A 20861-nucleotide genomic window follows, 5' to 3' on the forward strand; every position below is an offset into this window, starting at 1 on the left:
TAGCACACAATTACTTTCCCAGAACTCTAGACCTTGATGAATTAGGCCTTTGTTTTCCTTTTGGCATGGTACCATCAGAAAACTGATGCTTATACCTACACTGTGGAAGCGGTACTGATTAACTATATTGAATGTCTGGAAAGTAGTTAATGGTATCGATGGACTGAATATTTAATTGTTAGACAGTGAGTACAGACTGGGATATGGCTCAGTGTGGAAATTGCTTGATGTGCAAGTGTGAGGAATTCAGACATGAACATGAAAGGTGAGCCTGGCCTCATGGCTGTAACTTTAGCATCGGGGTATAGACGGGTAGGTCCACTGGCTTGTTGGCCGGCTGGCCAGCTGACATGCCAAACTCCAGGTTCAGCAGGAGAACCTATCTGAAAATACAAGGAGAAGAATCGGTTGAGGAAGGGCCGAGTCTACGAAGAACTGCCGAACTATTCTGCCTCGTGACTGTACCATTTTGCATCCCTATCAATCAGGCATGAGGATTCCAGTGTCTCCATGCCAACACTTTATTTTCTGTGTTGGTTTTATAATACCCAGCTTACTAATCTTGAGTGCTGTCTCAAGGTTTGGGTTTGCATTTCAGTGGCATGACACGTGTGTTGTAGACTGTGGCAATTGGTAAGCGTTTGGAAAGATGTTTACTACAGAGTTCTGTGTCTGCATGTGTGTGTGTGTCACCGTGATCCAGTTCAGGGCCTTGCACATGCAAGTGCTTTTGCACTGAGTCCCATCACCAGCTCAGGCCACTTTTAAGTCCAGTAACAAAATGTTGCATTGTGGGAGTTACGTGTTTTTTCTAGATAATGGCTCCGGGCCATATAGATATAGGTTGCCTGTTCAGTCCTTCGTGGCTTTTGGCCTATAGAAATTTTTGTTTGATGTTCATGTGTCAGTTTTTGTATTGTTGCCTGTGCTTTGGGTCCATAATTTAGTAACAGGTCCCATAACAGGAAACTTTTCTGGATATTAGACCCTTTTTACACTTTTAAGACTCATCCATTTTGAGTTCATGTTTGTTGTTTAAAGGTAGAGTCCAGTTTCACTGTTTTTCATGTAAATATCGCACTTCCTCGGTACTGGCTGCTGAAGACTGTCCTTCCCTGGTTGAGAGTCCCCAGGCTCTATGGTTTCTAGACTCTATTCTTTCTGATTGGTCTACATGCCCGTACCATGCTGCTTCAACTCTAGCTTTAAAATCAGGAAATCTGAGCTGCCCAGTTGGTTCCTTTTCAGATACTGTAAAGTCCCTGTAGCCTCGAGCGCTTGTGTGCACTCAGCAGTGTGAGTGTGGAAAGGGTTCCGAGGAGGGATGATGGTAGCAGTCACCACCCATTAACTCACATCAGCATGGAAACCCCTGGAGTGCCTCTGTGCGTGCCATGCCTAGACCAGCAGCTGGATGTAAGGCAACGGAAGAATTGGAAAGAGAAGGACAGAGCCCCAGTTTGGGTTCCCATGGCCATTGCTAGTTCACTGTCAGCTTGATGAAGACAGTCAAGGGCCCATTCCCTGAGCCCTGACCCAGGAAACCCAGATGGGCAAAGGTAGCCCCAAGTGCCTCACATTGTGTTTCTCTTTCTGAGTTCCCAGTCGGCTCTCCTTGATCTTATTTATGCCACATCAGAATGTTTTTACATGTCACACACCCTCAATTGCAACTCTGGGGAGACAGAGGCAGGTAGATCTCTGTAAGTTCAAAGCCATCCTGGTCTACATAGTAAGTTCCAGAACAGCCAGAGACTCTGTCTCTATAAACACGCGTGCACAGGCATGCACAGACATGCATACATGCACATGCACACATATGCATGCGCGCATACACAGACACAGACACACACATGCACGCACACTCACACTCACTCTAGGTGGACTTGATGGCAAGCCCGATGATCCCAGTTCCATCCCCAGAGCCATCCTGCTAGAAGGAGAAAACCAACCCTGACTTTCCCAAGTTGTCCTTCACCCAACACAGGCATGCACTCACGGAGGAATAAACAAATAAGGAAAGAAATAAATGTGTGTTTTAAAACGTTTTCCCCCCTTTGTTCTGGAAAGACTCAGTGAAGCAGTATTCAGCAAAACAAGATCGGGGAAGTGGGATGGGGTGGGTGGGAGGACAGGGGGAGATAAGTGGGCTTAGGGGACTTCCGGGGAGTGGGGGTCTAGAAAAGGGGAAATCATTTGGAATGTAAATAAAAAATATATCGAATAAAAAATGTTTTAAGAGAAGAAGACAGGACTTACCTTGGTACCTCAGCATGTCTCTTGGGTAGGAGGGTGGGCCCTCCTCCCTAGTTGTAGGCATAAGGGCTTCTCTAAACCCCACTGGGCAGGGCAGCCATGGGCTGCAGCTTTTACCACCCAGAGACTACACCTGTCCTTCAAGGCCCCAACCGCCTTTGAGGAGTCAGCTGGGGCAGAGGGTGGCCATGCAGCTGGATTGATCCAGACCTGGCCCAGCACCATGGGAAGATCTGTTCTGCCCTCAGTCACTTGCAGCTCAGCAGGTCAGCTAGGGTCACATTGCTCCAGAAGCTGGGAGAAGCAGTTAGAGGAACTCAGAAGAGAAGGAGAAAGGGGGCATTGCAACGTTCACTGGCAGCCCTGGCTGGGTGACATCTGCCTGTCCCTTGTTCCCTAGTACTGGCTTAGCCAGAGGTGCCCAGCCAGCCTCCCTGCTGCCCATAACAGGTCAGAGTCTCAGATCTTTCTCATTTTCCCTCTCTTTCCAGCCTTTGGTCCCTCCATCCTCTGTCCTCCTATCTCCCTCCTCCCCCTCCCTCTGTTCCTCCCTCTGTCCCTCCCTCCCCCCCTCCATCCCTCCCTCTGCTTGAGACTCTTCAAGCACTAGGCTCCCTCTTGCTCCCTTCTGATCCCTCCCCACTCTTCCCTAGTGACATCTGAACCTCAGAACCCATCTTTGGTCTTGTCTTCGTAAGCTTGTCCAGATCTCTGGCTGAGTGCTGGGCAGGCATCGGGGAAACCTGGTGCCTGCTCACTGTTGGAACTCTCTAGGAAAGGGTGGCCTACACTTCCTCCCCCTGACCATTTCCTTGGGTAGAAAGGGGCCCTTATGTAAGGACTTATCTACAAACGCCACACAAATGGGACCGTGTCTCTGAAATAACAGACATGTGAATGGCTGAGGGAAGGTATTTTCCAAAGCAGAAGAAAGCTGCTAAAGAACAGAAAAGTAGGACATGTGCTTAAAGGTCCTTTTAAATGGACTGGTAGTGTGGCTCAGTGGTAGGGCACTTGCTGGTATGAAGCCTGGGGCTTAATCCTCAGCGTGGCAAAAAGAAAAATTACAAAATGTAAAACAAAAGGAGAGACAAGGCAAAGTAATTCCAGGTAATGTCCAGATAGAACACAAAGGCACTTTTAAATAGCTTATACTTTTTTTGTCGTTTATTAATTTTTTTGAGATTATAATATAATAACATCATTTCCCCCTTCCCTTGACTTCCTTCAAATGCTTTTTGACAAAACAAATCAAATCATCCATCAGATCTACTTTATTCCTGTCATCTGTATTGACTCAATTATACACTGTTCAGTTGTTAGCCGAAGGGGCCTTGTCCTGCAATGGAGTAGATATTTGACTTAGTTTAGAAATTGTCTTAAGTTCTTAAAAACACTAGATGGTCTGTAGTTTGTCATTACATGTCATTAATATGAAAATTCTAATTCTTGAGTTTCTCTGAAGCCAGAGCCATAAAAGAGAGCAGGAAAGAGAGCACCTTCCCTTCCATGTTTTCCCCCGGTGCCCGCAGGACTCTGTCTCCTTCTAATCTCAAAGCGAGGTCACCGGCCCCGGCCGGCCTTTGGTGAGTGTGGTGGAGGTGCGTGGGAAGGTCCACCCTGGCGAATCAACTGCTGTATTTTAGCCAAAGGATCTTTGAACTGGGTCTCCTTAGTGGCTCCTTTTCCACATTGACCACAAAGAGAAAAACACTCCTATCAGACCATCAGGTTGGTTGTACACATGGGTGTTCTGGGCTCCAGGAAGCCAATCCTGAGCCGCCCATTGTCCTTGTCTTCTGGCCCAGGCTCCCTTCCAAGTCCATGCCTCACCTGCCCGGTGCTCCCCGGCCCGCATCCTCCCTGCCGCCCTGCTCAGGCAAAGAGCCTTCTGCTCAGGCCCACTCCTCGACTCCTGGCAACATCTGCCCTTGCAATAGAGAAGGGAAGGTGGAGCCTGAGAAAAAAGACCCCGAGAAGAAAGTAGCCAGTGAGCCCCCAATAAAGGGCAGGGCGCCATTAGTGAAGGTGGAGGAGGTCACAGTGGAAGAGGGGGACAGCCGCGAAGCCACCTGACCCCGGTAAGAAGGGACCAGCCTGTGCTGGGGTGTGGTCCGGTACTCTGTGCTTGCCCTGCCCACGAAGGGTTTTATTTAACTCCTTTTTCATTACTGGGTATTGGAAATTCATATTCTCATTCTTTCTCTTCCCCTTCTCCCTCTCTCCTCTCCTCTCTTCTCTTTCTCCCTTCCTTCCTCTCTTCTCTTTCTCTCTCCCGCACCACTCTGTATCGTGAATGCACTAACTCATCCTCCTAAATCTCTAAACACAGGTGAAGAGCATCTTCCCAAAGCACTCTTGGGGACAGACGTGTGGCAGCGAGCCTGCCTGTCCCTGGCAAGGCTCTTGCTTCCTTGCGTCTAGGGTCTCCCAAGAGCTCTGGGTAGATTCTTTTGAGACACAGTCTCACCTTGTACTCAGGCTGTCTCCCAAGTGCTGAGATTAAAGGTGTGTGCCACCACACCTTCAAGAAAAGATGACACTTAGCAAAGTTATAGCGGTGCACACCTGTGATCCCAAGTCAGGCACCTGGAGCAGGAAGATCGCGAACTGGCTCTGAACAAGCCCCAACTACACCAAAATCCTGTGTCCAAATGGGGACGGTGGCGGGGGTATTTTAAACCTTAATCAGAATAAATGAAAGGAGCCTCTCCATTGGATGCCACCTGCCCAGCCTGAGTCCCGGGTGTGGCCTGGGTGCTAATGATGCCCATTAAAAGGCTTTGATGCTGTGGTTAACTAAGTTACCAAAGCACAGAGATACTTGCGATAAAAGGCAAATGGAGAACCTTGCCTTCATTCTGCTCAGAGTCAGGCTTCCCACAGACCCTGCCATTTGGTAGATAGTGCTAACTGATGTAGCTGCTATAAAAGAAGACTTGGTGACAGAGTGTGAGCTGGGTTGGATGTCTCACAGTTTTGTTATCGTTGCTTGGCTACAGAAGAATATAGTGGAACCGTGAGAACACACTGCAGTGTGTGCTCCCTTCTCTTTGAGAACGATGGACCCCAGGCCTGGGGTGTGGGGCACGCCAGTGTTTGTTCTGTTCCTTGGATTTTCATTTCTTTCCATTTGGTTCTCTCCTTGTACCTATTTGTACAGCTGCCACAGCCTCGGCCCTCAGTCCAACCCCGGCCCCTTCTCCAGCAACAGACACAGCACCATCATCCACCGTGACTGCCGGTGTCATTCCTAAGACTTCTGCAGGCACCACCGATCCCGAAGAGGCTAGGAGGATGCTGGCTGAGAAGAGGCGCCTGGCCAGAGAGCAAAGGGAGAAGGAGGAGAGGGAGAGGAAGGAGAAGGAGGAGCTGGAGAGGTAAATCTCCCTCAGACAGGCCCTGCCCCCAGAGAAGGCCTGGAGCCTGGTCCCTCCCGCTCCCCTCCAGCATGTGGAGAGTACAGTCCTTTCCCATCCTTGGTTTACTGATGTTGAATATGGGCTTGTCTGTGCCAGGCAAACACTCTGTCATCTGAGCCACATCCCCAGAACTATGTTTAAAATCAAATTTTCTTCTGAATAAATAGCAACATATCAACGCGGATAGGAAAATGTTTAGGGGTTGGGGGAAGTTCTATCTAATCAAGTAGTCACATTCATTTTAAGTAGCCTTTTCTGTTCTCTGAATGCTTTGAGCAGGTATGTACAGACACACACACACACACATACACACACACACACACTGATCCATATGTGCAGATACTGAACACACAAGCAAGTCACATAAAGAGGCTGCGCAGATGCCTATGGTTTCTTCTGTTATAACGCCGTCTGCTGCCTGCATGCGCCTGCAGCCTAGGTGGTGTTCCCTATGACCGGCTGACTGGGGACAGGAAGACTGGGGCCTGATTACTGATGGCTCTGCACGTTATGCAGGCACCACCCAGAAGTGGGCAGCTGCATCCTTACAGGGGACAACTCTGAAAGACACTGGTAAGGGGCCATCTTCACAGTGGGAGGAACTTCAGGTAGGACACATTATGTTAGAAGGGGAAATGGCTAGTTAGTTTCTCAACTAGTTACTGACTCATGAGCAGTAGCCCACTGGACTAGCCAGAGGGTGAGGGCCTTGGAAAAAGCATGACTGGAGAATTGGTTATAAAGACATCTGGGGAAGAGAAGTGTGTGGAGGGATCTCTTCAAATGGGCAAAGGACGTGAAGATGTTGTGTCCCCTGTAAACGCTCATCAAAGCTTACTTCAGCTGAGGAGGAGTTCAGCAATCAAGCAGACAGCAGTCTGTTCTGTGGATAGTAAGCTGTTTTCTCAGCTACAGCTGCTGTGGTGCGCCAGAACTGCCAACAGCAGAAACTAGGCGCTGAGCCCCAGATATGGCGCTATTCCCTGGGGTGACCGTGACATGACTATATCGGACCACTTCCCTCGTGGAAAGGACAACACTTTGTCCTTCCTGGAGTAGAGACTTATTCTGGCTATGGACCCGCCTTTCCTGAACATAAGGTTTCTTCTGCCAAAAGCACCATCCGGGGAAGAAAAAGAATGAGAATATGAATTTCCAATACCCAGTAATGAAAAACGAGTTAAATAAAACCCTTCATGGGCAGGGCAAGCACAGAGCACCGGACTGCACCCCAGCACCTGCCCGCACCCCAGCACAGGCTGGTGCCTTCTTACCAGGGTCAGGTGGCTTCGCGGATGTCCCCTCTTCCACTGTGACCTCCTCCACCTTCACTAATAGCACCCTGCCCTTTATTGGGGGCTCACTGGCTACTTTCTTCTTGGGGTCTTTTTTTCTCAGGCTCCGCCTTCCCTTCTCTCTTGCCAGGGCGGATGTTGCCAGGAGCCGAGGACTGGGCCTGAGCTGAAGGAGCTTTGCCTGAGCTGGGCGGCAGGGAGGATGCAGGCTGGGGAGCATCGGGCAGGGGAGGCATGGACTTGGAAGAGAGCCTGGGCCAGAAGACAAGGACAAAGGGCGGCACAGGATTGGCCTCTGGGGGCCATTGCTCAAAACACCACAGCCATGGGCATGGACAGACAGACGGACAGACAGACAGTGTTCTGGTTACAGCCTGTTATAACACTCTGACCTAAAGCAATGTAGAGGAGGAATCAGCTCATTTGGCTTATGCTTGGCACGAGTCTGTCTGTGAGGAAAGCCAGGGTAGCAACTCAAGAAGCCCCCGCCCCCAAGCTGCACGCACTGAGGAATGTGCTTGCCTCGCAGGCTCACTCACTGGCTCATGCATTGCTAGCCTTCATAGACAGCAAGCACTGCCTGCAGCTGCCAGGGCTCTGTTACACAGTTAACAGCCAAGACGGTCCCTCACAGACAGGCCCACATTCCAGTCTGATCGAGACAGTCCCTCAGTCCCTCAACTGCCACACTCCCATCTCAGGTCCCGGACTGTCCAGTTGTCCAGTTGGTAGTTAACACTAACTGTGATGATGTGCTGAACCTGGGCCTGGTAAGGCTAGTGTTAGCAGTTGTTCCTGACAGATCTGGGGACCCTCAGGCCTGCTGGGGGCCACCCTCTTGGCCGTGTACACCCTTCAGTCCACAAGGAGCTTATATGGCCCGACTTCCTCCTGACCTGATACAGACATTATTAATCTCATTTTCAAAGGTTGTTTTGGTTCTGGAGAGATGGCTTAGCAGTTAAGAGCACTGACTGTTCCTCCAGAGGCCCTGAGCTGGGCTCTGCAGGCACCAAGCATACATGTAGAGCCTGAATATGGGGATATACAGGCAAAATTCCCTACACATGGTATTTTGTGTTAGATTTCTTATTCAGGTGTAATTACTTAACATTCATGGTAATTGCTAAAAATAATCTATGTTCAGATATTCAAGTCTCCCCCTTTAAAAAGGAACTGTAGACTCTCTGGAAAAGCAAGTCACCCCCCAAATATCATTGGTTGATCGCTGCTTCTGACAAAAATGAAGCCATAGAGGGTTGGGGCGCAGAGCAGCAAAGGTTCCATAGCCATGGTAGACTGTGGCTTCCTCCGGGGCTTTGACCTGTTGCCCTTGCCAGACCTGGCCTCTCTTCAAAGAAGCACCTTCCTTCTTGTCTTTTCCCAGACAAAAGATAGAGGAGTTGTCCCAAAGGGTGGCTGAGGAGCGAAGTCGCTGGGAAGAAGAAGCCCACAGGCTGGAAGCAGATCAGGTTCAAGAGAAGGAGGAGCTGGAGTTGCTGCTGGCAGAGGAGGAGCAGGAGCAGTTGGAGAGGGAGGAGGTGGAGCGCCTGCAGAAGCAGGTGTGTGTCCTGCCCCAGCCCTAGTCGGGACTGTGCCCAGATGAATGGGGTGCAGAGCGGGTGTGGGCTGCCCCAGCCAGGGGCCCTTTGCACAGGAGCTGGGTGCAGAGCCCAAGCTGGCAGCTGCTCCACTGGGGTTCGCTCCCAGATGGTCAGGGCTGCTAAGCAGAAGAGGGGTTTGCAAAGGTGGGCAGTTGCTGAGTAAGGTGTGGGGAGCAGGGTTGCCAGACCTGGCATCAGCAGTGGTAGCGATCTGTTTCCAGAAAGAAGAGGAAGCCAGAGTCCGGGAGGAGGCAGAGAGGGCTCGGCAGGAAAGGGAGAAGCATTTCCAGAAAGAAGAGCAGGAGCGCCTGGAGTGGAAGAAGGTAGGGCCTGGGCCAGTGTCCGAACCGCAACCACATGGTTCTGCCTCCTTCCTGGGTCTCGAGTTGCCTGAAGCTGAGAACAAAAGGTCAGGAACAAAATGTCCTACCCTTGCCCAAGAAATGGCCCTCGGTATTAATTCCAAGAAAGCCGCCAGAATTTCCTCCTTCCCCAAAGCATGTTGTCCTATAACAGCAGTTAAAATGGTTCCAACCTCTATTAATAACTCCAATTAGGACGAAGAACAGTGAATTATATTTTCTCCATGTTTTAATAATCTGCTACTGTTTTGTTTATCGCTGGCATGTGCCAGGCTGGGGTGCTTTGTGTATCTCATCGGCCTTCTGTGTGCTTTTTTGCAGCGACTTGAAGAGATTATGAGAAGAACCAGGAGGATGGAGGCAGCCAATAAGGTGCTGGCGTGGCCTTTCTAGCACTCTTCTGATGTGGGAGGCAGGGCCCTCAGGCTGGCCTCACTGACCTTGACCTTGATCATATAATGCCTGCCTATTTCCCAAGGGCTGGGGACTGCTGACCTGGGCCCTGCTGGCTCTGATTTTATTTCCTTTCCAGTCACCTCCCTGCTTAGCGATCAAACCTAGGCCCTCACAGGTACTCCAGTGAGCACTCTACCACTAGGAACGTCCCTTTAAAATTCTTATATTGGTTCCTTTCTCTTTTTAGAAAACCACTGAGCAAAGAAATGGTGATGTAGCCAAAGGAGTTCTCGCTGGAGAGACAGGTACTTCTTCTGTCAGCGCACATGTGCATCTGTGTGCCCACAGAGGCCAGGAGAGGATGTCAGATCTCCTGGAGTTAGTTCCAGCTGGCTGCAAACTGCCTGGTGTGGCTGATTGTAACTGCTGAGCCATCTCTCCAGCCCCTAAGGCAATGGTTTGCAGCCTGAGGGTCACACTCTCTTAGGGGATCAGATAGCCAATATTTACATCATGATTCATAACAGTAGCAAAATTACAGTTATGAAGCAGCAAAAATATTTTTGGTTGAGATGGATGGCCACAGCATGAGGAACTGTATGAAAGGGTTTCAGCCTTAGGAAGGCCGAGAGCCCCTGGTCTAATGGGTGACTTTAAATGTACACATCTTGATAGGATTTTGTCTGTTTGGGGATTTTGTTTAAACTAGTTTAAACTGTCTCATTCTGTAGTTTCTGTACAGTCTAGATCTGGATTCTCGGTGCACCTGAGGAAAATCTCGAACTCCTTGTCTTCCTTCCTCAGACTCCCAAGTGCTAGTGTTACTGGGCCTGCATTACTACCCCCCAGCTGAAATTTACACATCCATTACTTGTATTTATGATAAGTCTTAGAATAAAAGATTTAAACATCATCTCTCTTAATCCTGACTTCAAGAGAGAGTTACATTTTAAAACATGCTGATTTCATCATAACTTGTTATTCAACTTGTAACTGTGGTCTTTGGGCAAGTTACTGTTTCTTGGAAATCTTAAAACAAAAGTAGCTTAAATAAAAATGCAATCAGCCTTCATTTCTGTAGTCCCATCTAGGATCAGTTTCATCTCTGTGTGAGGGTCTTGGACAGTGGCAATCTCGTGCTTGGTCACTGACGCACTAGTTGCTCTGTCCAGAGAGCATTCCTGTGTTAACCCTGTCACCACAGATCTGCTTTGCTTTGTTTTGCTCAGAATTGAATCTCCAGCCGTCCCAGAGCGCCTGCTCCCCCAGCCCCACTGCATAACATGGTGTTTCCAAGACCGTTACTGCCAACATAGGCAGTCAAGGATTATCAGACGTTTTAAGATAGCCCACCCTAGGTTTGAGTCAGATGTCAATAGGGTTGCCTTAAGCTGGACTCCTAATGCTGAGTCGCAAATTAGGTGGTAAAGCGAGGGACACACACTGTGGGCCTCCATTTGTGCGGTCACATACTTCTAAGTGTGACTGAATTCAACTGAGTTTGTGAAGCGTGGCTTCCTCTTCTATGGTGATTTGCTTTGAATCCTTCAGTAAAAGTGTTCTGTGTCAGCCAGTCAAGTCAGTCAGCCACTTCATCAGTTGGTTTGATTTCAGTGTTTATGTCCAGAACTAACTTAGTACAAACAAAAGCAATAGTAACAGTTATTTCTGACCTTCAGTGAAAACTTTGCTTGTGTTAACGCATTTAGTAGCCTGTCAGGCAGGACCTGTTATCCAGGAAGGATTAGGGTTTCCCTTGCCCAGGTTCCCACAGGCAGTGAGTTGTACTGTCAGGTGAGAGATCCAGGTTCTGGTCCTAGAGGATGGTTTGATGGCGGCATGTTAGTAAATGTTTGCTCCCCTTGTGTATGCAGAGGTGTCTGCACTGCCACAGATGAACTCTCCAGGAAACGGAGAGTCTGCAGAGAGCCCACAAGGAGTCGCTTCACAGCTGTCCAAAGGAACCACAGAGAGGTGAGCTCAGCAACTGAGGCCTTTTTCACTGAGGGAGGATGTGTGTGTGTGTGTGTGTGTGTGTGTGTTACAAAGTGCCATGTTCACCCCACCCAGGTCGAATGCCAGAGTTTAACAGGAAGGTTTATTTTTCTCCTTAATTTTTTGTAGAACTTGTATCTCTAAGAAAAGGGGAGTCCCTTTTTCATTACTCCTCATGGTGAGATCTGAGTGCATTGTAAGGACAATAACCAACAGCTGGCCGACCTCACCGGTGCAGGCTGGCCACCCTGGCATCTTGGAAATCTAAAGTAGAATTAAAAATGCAAGGCCATGTGGGCCACAGAGAGAGCTCAAAGCAGAACGGTCTGTGGAGAACAGAGATGGAGAGGAAGGGGAAGGGGGTCCCGTTCATCCTGTACCAAGAGTGCTTTGAATGCCACAGTTTCTGATGTACAGAAAAGCTGGGTATAGTAACCCCAGGACTTAAGGAAACTGAGGCAGGAGATTGTTGGAGATCTGAGACTGGTCAGCACCATGGAGCAAGACTGATTAAACCCAACACAGATAGGATGGTTGGTTCGTGACTGATTCCAGCACGTAGGAGACTAAAGAAGTTGGGTTTGAGGCCAGCCTGGGCTACAGAGTGAGACCCACCCACCCCCAACTCGACAACAAGGAAAAACACGTGAAACACAAACAAGGAAAGTAGATCACAGTGGCACACACTTGTAATCCCAGAACTTGGAATATTGAGACAGGGGTATCTGATATTCAAGGTTACCCTGCCTCTGCCTCACCTCTAGGTTGAGACCCTGTCTTCATGCAGGGACAATGAGAACTAATTTGCATCTTCACCAGCCATGTATAAGGATTCAACCCCCACCCCCATCCCCCCTAGCCCCCCACCCCACCCCGTCCCCCACCCACTGCATCCCTGCCAGGATCTTCTTCAAGCCCCGAGCCCTCTCCTCACCCATATTCTTTCTGCATAACAGATTCCCCTTGAAAAGCATAGAGACTTTTATGGGCATCAGGTTCTCAGACTGGTTGACCTGTCACTCACTGTGTAGACCAGGCTAGCCTCATTTGCAGAGATTCCCCTGCCTCTGCCTCCTAAGTGCTAGCACTGTAGGTGTCTACCACCATGCCCAGACTCACATAGAGTTGAAAAAGGGTGGTACCAGTAAAATGGTCAGCAGGTAGAAGTGAGGGTCACCAATCCTGATGACCTGAGTATATAATCCAGCCAAGATTGGAAGGTTCCTATGTCCCTGGATTCTGATGGTCTCATTTAAGCCTGGTGGTGTTGGGACAGATGTTAGGTTCTCCTCACCTCTGATCCTATGATCCTAGATGTGTTAGAGAACCTGAAAGTGTCGCGTCCTCTGGATGTTTGTTATGGGACTGGCTGCAGAGTTTGTATCCAAGGTAAACTAGCCCAGACTGGAAGGCTACACGTCCTTACATTTTTTTTTGATTTTTTTTATTATTATTATTGAATATCTTCTCAATTTATATTGCCAACAGTAAAACCTTTCCCAATTTCTCCCCTCCCAAAAGTGTCCCTCCCCAAATATTCCCAAACCGTCCTCCAATCCCCTGCATCCATGTATGTGCCACTCTACCCAACACACTCCCAGACCTCCACCACACCCATCGATTTCCCTTTGTTGGGGCCTCTATTGAGCCTTTACTTACATACAACTAGTTGTTAAAATATTGAGTGGTTTAGCCAGGCTAGCATTGTAATTTTTTGACAAAGTTAATAAACGTCACAGCCCTTCAAACCCAATCCACATCATGGAGGTCACATATATGAGTTCTATAATGAGATTAATGAGTTATATAATTAGGAGATGCCTGAGGTATTTCCTTGCATGAAGAAAGAATTGAATGCTAGGAAGGACAGAATCCATGGAGACAGTAAAAGTAGCACCTGTATTCTTATAGGATAGTTGATACCTAAGGCTAGAATTCTTTTGAGAGGGTTCTGCTTTAGGTATTTTATAGGGCCCCTGTGTCCTCCCTTCCCTTATGGTTTCAGCTCCCACAATGAGTCTCATAATGTCTTCTGGGAATAAGAAGGCTTATATAAGGAAGCCTGCTCTCCATTTTCTAGTCTACCTATGTCCATCTAAATTGCCTTCATGCCCCATCTCAGAGATTGACACTAAGTGTTGTCAGGAAAGTGGGTGATGACACCCCCAGATGCTTCATTCTGTGAGGGGGCATAATCCAGGGGATTGTCAGTCCAAGAGAGGGGGAACTCCCATGAGGAGTTCTGGAACTGCTCCTATTTTGACAGGCAGTATATATCTGAGGCTCCATTTAAAGGGCCATCGGTAGAAGTAGAAGGGCAGAAGGGAGAGAGAGAATACTAGAGGCCACTGCATAAAAAACTAAATAGGTGACTGTTTTCTGAAATGTTGCGTGTAGTAGCACCTGAAGCAAGGCTGGTCTGGAGAGTGATGAACCCAGGATCTTCTTTCAGACACTTTGGTAGCTCTTGGGCTGACCAGACACACACTGAGGTCTTTTTCACATGACTTGTAAAGAGGGAGAAAGAAAATCCATTTAACCTAAGACTCAAATGACAGTTAAAACTAGGGGGGTTATCTCTCTTGGTTACAGGTCGATAATGCAGTGCTGAGTTGTATCAAGGATGTGACATTCTATGTCTGGGCAGCATTTTTCTTATCAAGAAGAAAATGACTAAGGAGAAATGGTTGTCTGAACAACATCTCATATGGTCTTAAACCTAATGTCTAGGGAGTACGGTACCTTAAACTGTTCAAGAAATATGCCAATCATTTTATTTTTTGTTTGAGACCATACAGGTGGACAGCATTAGCTATACTTATTTATTTTGAATTGGCAAGGCCAGGAGAAGATATGGTCCTTGGGGGTTACTTGAACATGAGAGCATCTAAGCTTCCTTCTACAACCATGCTCATTCTATGTGAGGATAATTCTAAGGCCATGCTTAGCCATGTCTATTTTAAACATTCAGGAAAGATCTAAGAAGGGTCCTGTAAAGACAGACATTCCTCTTTGTAGAGTGGACTGTGGTTTGAGTGCACTAGGTGGACACTCTATGGCCTCCCTGTACAAAGAAAAGGTGATTCCTCACAGTTAAATAACACTTTTCAAGAGATATCTGTGGGGCCTACATGACCTTAGATGCCAAGGAGGAATATATTGTCCTATTTAATGAAATTTGATTTGATTTGATTTGATGGTTTTCTGGTTCTACACTTCTGGAATAAGAAAGTATTGTACTTGTGTTTAATTGTATGAGCGTCCACATCCCACACTATCTAGATAGCACTAGATATAAGTCACTGTACTTCAAGAACCTAATCATGAACTGTCCACATGCAAAACATTAGTAAAAATAGATAAAGCAAATTATAAAAATGTACCTGAACCATACATTGTACTTCTTGTCATCTTGGGGTGCCCTCTGTCTTTTGGGGTCACACCTTCCTCTGACTAGTTGTGTCTGGTGACATGCAGCAGCACAGGGTCCAGAGGCATGTGCCAATTCTCTTCTTCCATTTGGCCCAGGCCCTAGGCTGCAGGTATCTTGGAGTGAAAGGTCTCTTTCTTTCTGGGTCACTTGATTGCTTTTGGCAAGATGGCCATTTTTAATATATTAATCTGGCCAAACCACAAGCATGGGAGATTTTTCCATCTTCTGAGGGCTTCTTCGATTTAATTCTTCTGAGACTTAAAGTTCTTGTTATAGGGATCTTTCACTTGTTTGGTTAGAATCACTCCAAGATATTTTATATAGTTTGTGACTATCTTGAATGGTGTCATTTACCTAATTTCGTTCTCAGCCTGTTTACCCTTTGAGTACAGGAAGGCTACTGATTTGATTGAGTTAATTTTATATCCAGCTACTTTGCTGAAGTTGTTTATCAGCTGTAGGAGTTCTCTGGTGAAGTTTTTGGGCTTACTTAAGTATCCTAGCATTTCATCAGCAAATAGTGATAGTTTGATTTCTTCTGTTCCAATTTGTATTCCTTTGAACTCCTTTGGTTGTCTAATTGCTCTGACTAGAACTTCAAGTACTATATTGAATAGATTGGGAGAGAGGGGGCAGCCTTGTCTAATCCCTGATTTTAGTGGGATTGCTTCAAGTTTCTGTCCATTTAGTTTGATGTTGGCTGCTGGTTTGCTGTATATTGCTTTTATTATGCTTAGTTATGGACCTTGAATTCCTCTTTTTTCCAAGACTTTTAACATGAAGGGATGCTGAATTTTGTCAAATGTGTTTTCAGCATCTAATGAAATGACCTCGTGGTTTTTTCATTTCAGTTTATTTATGTAGTGGGTTACATTGATGGATTTCCATGTATTGAACCATCCCTCTCTCCCTGGGAAGAAGTTTACTTAAGAGTGTTTAATGATCTTTTTGATGCATTCTTGGATTAGTTTGGCACCAATTGTATTGAGTATTTTTTCCTGGGTTTTCATAGGGGAAACTTATCTGAAGTTCTCTCTCTTTGTTGGATCTTTGTGTGGTTTTGGTATCAGCGTAATTGTGGCTTCATAGAACAAGTTGAGTAGTGTTCCTTCTGTTTCTATTTTGCACAGTAGTTTCAAGAGTATTGTTATTAGGTTTTCTTCGTAGGTCTGATAGACTTCTACACTAAAGCCTTCTGGTCCTGGGCTTTTTATGGTTTGGAGATTTCAATGACTGCTTCTATTTCTTTAGGGGTTATGGGTCTGTTTAGATAGTTTACATGATCCTAAATTAATTTTGGTGTTTGATATCTCCCAAGAAATTTGTGTTTCCTCCAGATTTTCCAGTTGTGTAGGCTTTTGTATTAGAATATGACAATTTTTCAAATTTCCTCAGTTTCTGTTGTAATATCATCCTTTTCGCTTCTGATTTGTTAATGTGGATACTGACTCTGTGCCCTCTGGATAGTCTGGCTAAGGGTTTATCTATCTTGTTGATGTTTTCAAACAACCAACTCCTGGTTTTGTTGATTGAACAGTTCTTTTTTTTTTTTTTTTCTACTTGGTTGGTTTCAGACCTGAGTTTATTTCCTGCCATGTACTGCTCTTGGGTGTATTTGCTGGCCTTTGTTCTAGAGCTTTCAGATGTGCTATTAAATTGCTAGTGTATGCTCTCCCCAGTTTCTTTCTGGAGGCGCTCAGAGCTATGAATTTTCCTCTTAGCACTGATACCATTATATCCCATAAGTTTGAGTATGTTGTACCTTTATTTTCTTTAAATTCTGAAAAGTCTTTAATTTCTTTTTTATCCTTGACTAAGTAATCATTGAGTAGAGTGTTGTTCAGCTTTTTTTTTATTTAAATTGGGGATCTCTGTTATTTTGTTGCTATTTAAGTCCAGTTTTAATTGCTTAATTCAGACCATATTGATTCAATAGGAGGCATGGGATTATTTAAATCTTCTTATATTTTTTGAGGTCTAGTTTTGTGATAGTTATACAGTCAGTATTGGAGAAGGTACCATGAGATGGAGAGGAGAATGTATTTTCTTTTGATTTAGCGTGAAATGTTTTATAAATACCTGTTAAATCCATTTGGTCCATAGCTTCTGTTAGTTTCACAGTGTCTCTGTTTATTTTGTTTTTCCCTGATTTTTCCATTGATGAGAATGGGGTGCTGAGATCTCTCCAGCAACTGAGCAGGCTGGTACAGCCAAGAGTGCAGAGAACTCCAGAGTGTCAAAGTAGGTGGGAAAGGGTCTGCCATCTGCATCCAGGAGCTGGGCAGTGCCACAGCACTCTGAGCCAGGGGAGAGACGCTCTCCCAGGGGTGCTGAGACAGGGTTGCAGGCACACAGGAAGGAGAAGCACCAGCCAGACACAGCAGGACCAACTAAAACCAGAGATAACCAGATGGTAAAAGGCAAACATAGGAGCGTTACCTACAGAAAGAAAGGCAACATGGCACTGTCTGAATCCAATTCTCCCACAACATCAAGTTCTGGATACCCCAACACATTGGAAAAGCAATATTTGGATTTAAAAATCACAGCTCATGATCCTGATAGAGGGTTTCAAGAAGGACATACATAACTCCCTTAAAGAAATACAGGAGAACACAGGTAAACAGGTAGAAGCCCTTAAAGAATTACAGGAAAGCAGAACCGGAACAGGTGGAGTAATTGAACAAAACAATCCAGGATCTAAAAATAGAGGTAGAAACAATAAAAAAAAAATCACAAAGTGAAACAACTCTGGAGAGTGGGGTGTTGGAGTCGCCAACAAATATTGTGTGAGGTGCAATGTGTGCTGTGAAGTTTAGTAAAGTTTCTTTTATGAATGTGGGTTCCCTTGCATTCAGAACATAGATGTTCAGAACTGAGAGTGCTTCTTGGTAGATTTTTCTTTTGATGAGTATGAAGTTTCCTTCCTTAACTTTTATGATGACCTTTGGTTAAAAGTCAATTTCATCTGATATTAGAATGGCTACTCCAGCTTTCCTGGGACCATTTGCTTGGACATTGTTTTCCAGCCCTTTACTCTGAGGTAGTGTTTGTCTTTGACACCAAGGAACATTTCCAGTATGCAGCCAAATTCTGGGTCTTGTTTACTTACCCACTCTGTTAGTCTATGTTTTTTATTGAGGAATTGAGTCCATTGATATTAAGAGATATCAAGGAATAGTGATTTTTGCTTCCTGTTATTTTTGATGTTATGTTTATGTTTGAGTGGTTATCTTCTTTTGGGTTTGTTTAAAGAAGATTATTTTTTTGCCTATGCTATGGTGTCCTTTCCCTCCTTGTTTGGCATTTTCTATCTATTATCCATTGTGGGGCTGGATTTGTGGAAAGATATTAAATAAATATCGTTTTTTTCATGGAATATCTTGGTTTCTCCATCTATGGTAATTGAAAGTTTTGCTGGGTATAGTAGCATGACTTGGCATTTGCATTCCCTTAGGGTTTGTATGACATTTGCCCATGATCTTGTAGCTTTCATAGTCTCTGGTGAGAAGTCTGGTATAATTCTGATAGGCCTGCCTTTATATGTTACTTGACTTTTTCTCTTACTGCTTTTAATATTCTTTCTTTGTTAGTACATTTGGTGTTTTGATTATTATGTAACTGGAGGACTTTTTTTTCTGGTCCAGATTTGGAGATCTGTAGGCATCTTGTATGTTCATGGCCATCTCTATCTTTAGGTTGGAAAGTTTTCTTTTATAATTTTGTTGAAGGTATTTCCTTGCCCTTTAAGTTGGGAATGTTCTCTCTCTTCTATACCTATTATCCTTAGGTTTTGTCTTCTCATTGTGTTTGGATTTTCTGGATGTATTGGGTTAGGAATGTTTTGCCTCTTGCATTTTCTTTGACTTTTGTGTTAATGTTTTTTCCGGTATCTTCTGTACCTGAGATTCTTTCTTCTATCTCTTGTATTCTGTTGTTGATTCTTGCTTGCATCTATGGCTCCTGATCTCTTTCCAAGGTTTTCTCTCTCTAGGGTTGTCTCTCTTTGTGGTTTCTTTATTTCTTCTATTTCCATGTTTAGATCCTAGATGGTTTTGTTCAATGTCTTCACCTGTTTTGTTGTTTTTTTCCTGAAATTCATTAAGGGATTTTTGTGTTTTTCTTTAAGGTTTTCTATTTATTTACCTGTGTTCTCTTGTATTTCTTTGAGGTAGTTATTTTTGTCCTTCTTAAAGTCTTCTATCATCATCATGAGATCTACTTTTAAATCAAAGTCTTTCTTTTATAGTGTGTTGGGTGTATCCAGGACTCTCTGTGGGGGAAGAACTGAGTTGTGGTGATGTCAAGTAGCCTTGGTTTTGGTTGCTAATGTTCTTGCACTAGCCTTTTGCTATCTGGTTATCTCCGGTGTTAGCTGGCCTTGCTGTCCCTGTGTCTTATCTGTCCTGCAAGCCTGTATGTCAATACTCCTGGAAGATCTGTTCTCTCCAAGAGGAATTTAAGTATGGAGAGGTGTGTTACATGGTCAACTCTGTGATGCAGACAGTAGCCAGAAGGATCCTGTCCCCAGATGATCCTTGGTTCCTGTGTCCTGATGGCTCTGAGCCAGTCTATCTTGGGCCAGGAATTTGAAGAGAAGTGGTGGTCTTACCTGTGCTCACAGGTATGTAGGCACTCCTGGGAGACCAGTTCACTCCTGGTGGAATTCGTGTATATAGCTCTGTGGTCCAGGATCATCTCTGGGAGCAGACAGAAATAGGAAGCCACCTGTCCCAGGCAATCCCTTGGTTCCCTTGTCCTGAATGTTCTGGGTGGCTTCGTCTGGCCAGCAGGGGTGGTACTACCTGCACTCACAGGCCTGCCTGCAGTCCTGGGAGGCTTGCTCTCTCCTGGTACTATTTGGGAATGGAACCCTTTGTCAGATGATGGTCTCAAAGCACAGACAGAAACTGGAAGGCTCCTGTTGATAAGCTAAATCTTAAAATATAGGTATTTTCTATAAGTTTCAAATGTTCTCTAATAACTTTAGAATATGCATAGTAAAAATGAGAGCTAATTCTCCAGACTCTACAAATTTCTGAGCTTGAGGCCATGTTTGACCAGTGGTTCTCTGTGTTATCTAGGAAAAGTCATTCAGCTTTCTTCAGCCTATGTCTTCTTTCTCTGTGATATAGAGGGACAATAACTACATGCCTCATAGATATGTGAGACAAGAAAATTGCTGTATGATTAAAATAGAGACTGGTGGAAGAGCACCACTTGGAGATAGTTAGAGCCAGAGGGATCTGAAAGTTTCACCTTTAAACTGTATTTTATCTTAAAGTTTCACATTTCCCAATACTTAACTTACCCTCTTGCATACATGTCTTTTGATGGTTTTGGTGTTACTTATACAGTGCGCAGTTAGGTTAGATGGCTGTTGTTTATGTTTCTCCATACAGTATGCTCAAAACATTCTCACCTCCCACCCCTTTATCCTATGTGCTTTCCTATAGGAGGAGGTGCCAATACTAAAGCCTGGCGCCCTAATTGGTTCTTCATTTGGTCAATAAAGGAGACTGGGAGCCAATTGCTGGGTGGAAGGGACAGGTGGGGATTCCAGGTCCCAGGAGGAAAAGTAGATGCTGGAAAAGAGAAGGGGATTTTTCAGCCAGGCTTGGGAAGAAGAAGGAAGAAACAATCATGTAAAATCTCTGAGAAGTCAGAACCAGTGGCCTCTGCCAATGGTGGATAGCCAAGGAGGTTGGTAATCTGACACTGCCTAGCTGATAAGTCCAGGACAGGAGATTCTGAGCCCAGGGATTGTGCTATCTGGCAAGTTCTAAAGTAATAATGCTGTCTGAGTGTTTTTCATCCGGGGAGCCAAAGTGGGCAGAGAGAGAGAAACTGGCCAGCGATGGCAGCTTGGTGAAACTAAGCCAGGAGGAACAAGAGAGGACAGAGTGAACCAGTAGAACACAGCAGCTCCCGGGCAAGCTGGAAGTGGGGCTGGGATGCAAAAACAGGGAGTTTTACATCCAACATGGGAACAATAATTCAGACATCTTAATATATAAATAGCACTCCTCCGTTCTTCTTGTACCTCCTTTGATGTGTGGATTATGTTTTGGGTACTCCAGTTTTCTAGGTTAATGTCC

General features: G+C 45.6%; 1 pseudogene; it reads left to right on the forward strand.

The window, feature by feature from the left end:
- Positions 1-203: 203 nt before the first annotated feature.
- The window catches only part of LOC127673528 (ensconsin-like), a 188071-nt pseudogene continuing 167413 nt past the window's right edge, over positions 204-20861 (forward strand).

The sequence above is a fragment of the Apodemus sylvaticus genome, chromosome 23 (assembly GCF_947179515.1).
Source record: "Apodemus sylvaticus chromosome 23, mApoSyl1.1, whole genome shotgun sequence".
Taxonomy (NCBI): domain Eukaryota; kingdom Metazoa; phylum Chordata; class Mammalia; order Rodentia; family Muridae; genus Apodemus; species Apodemus sylvaticus.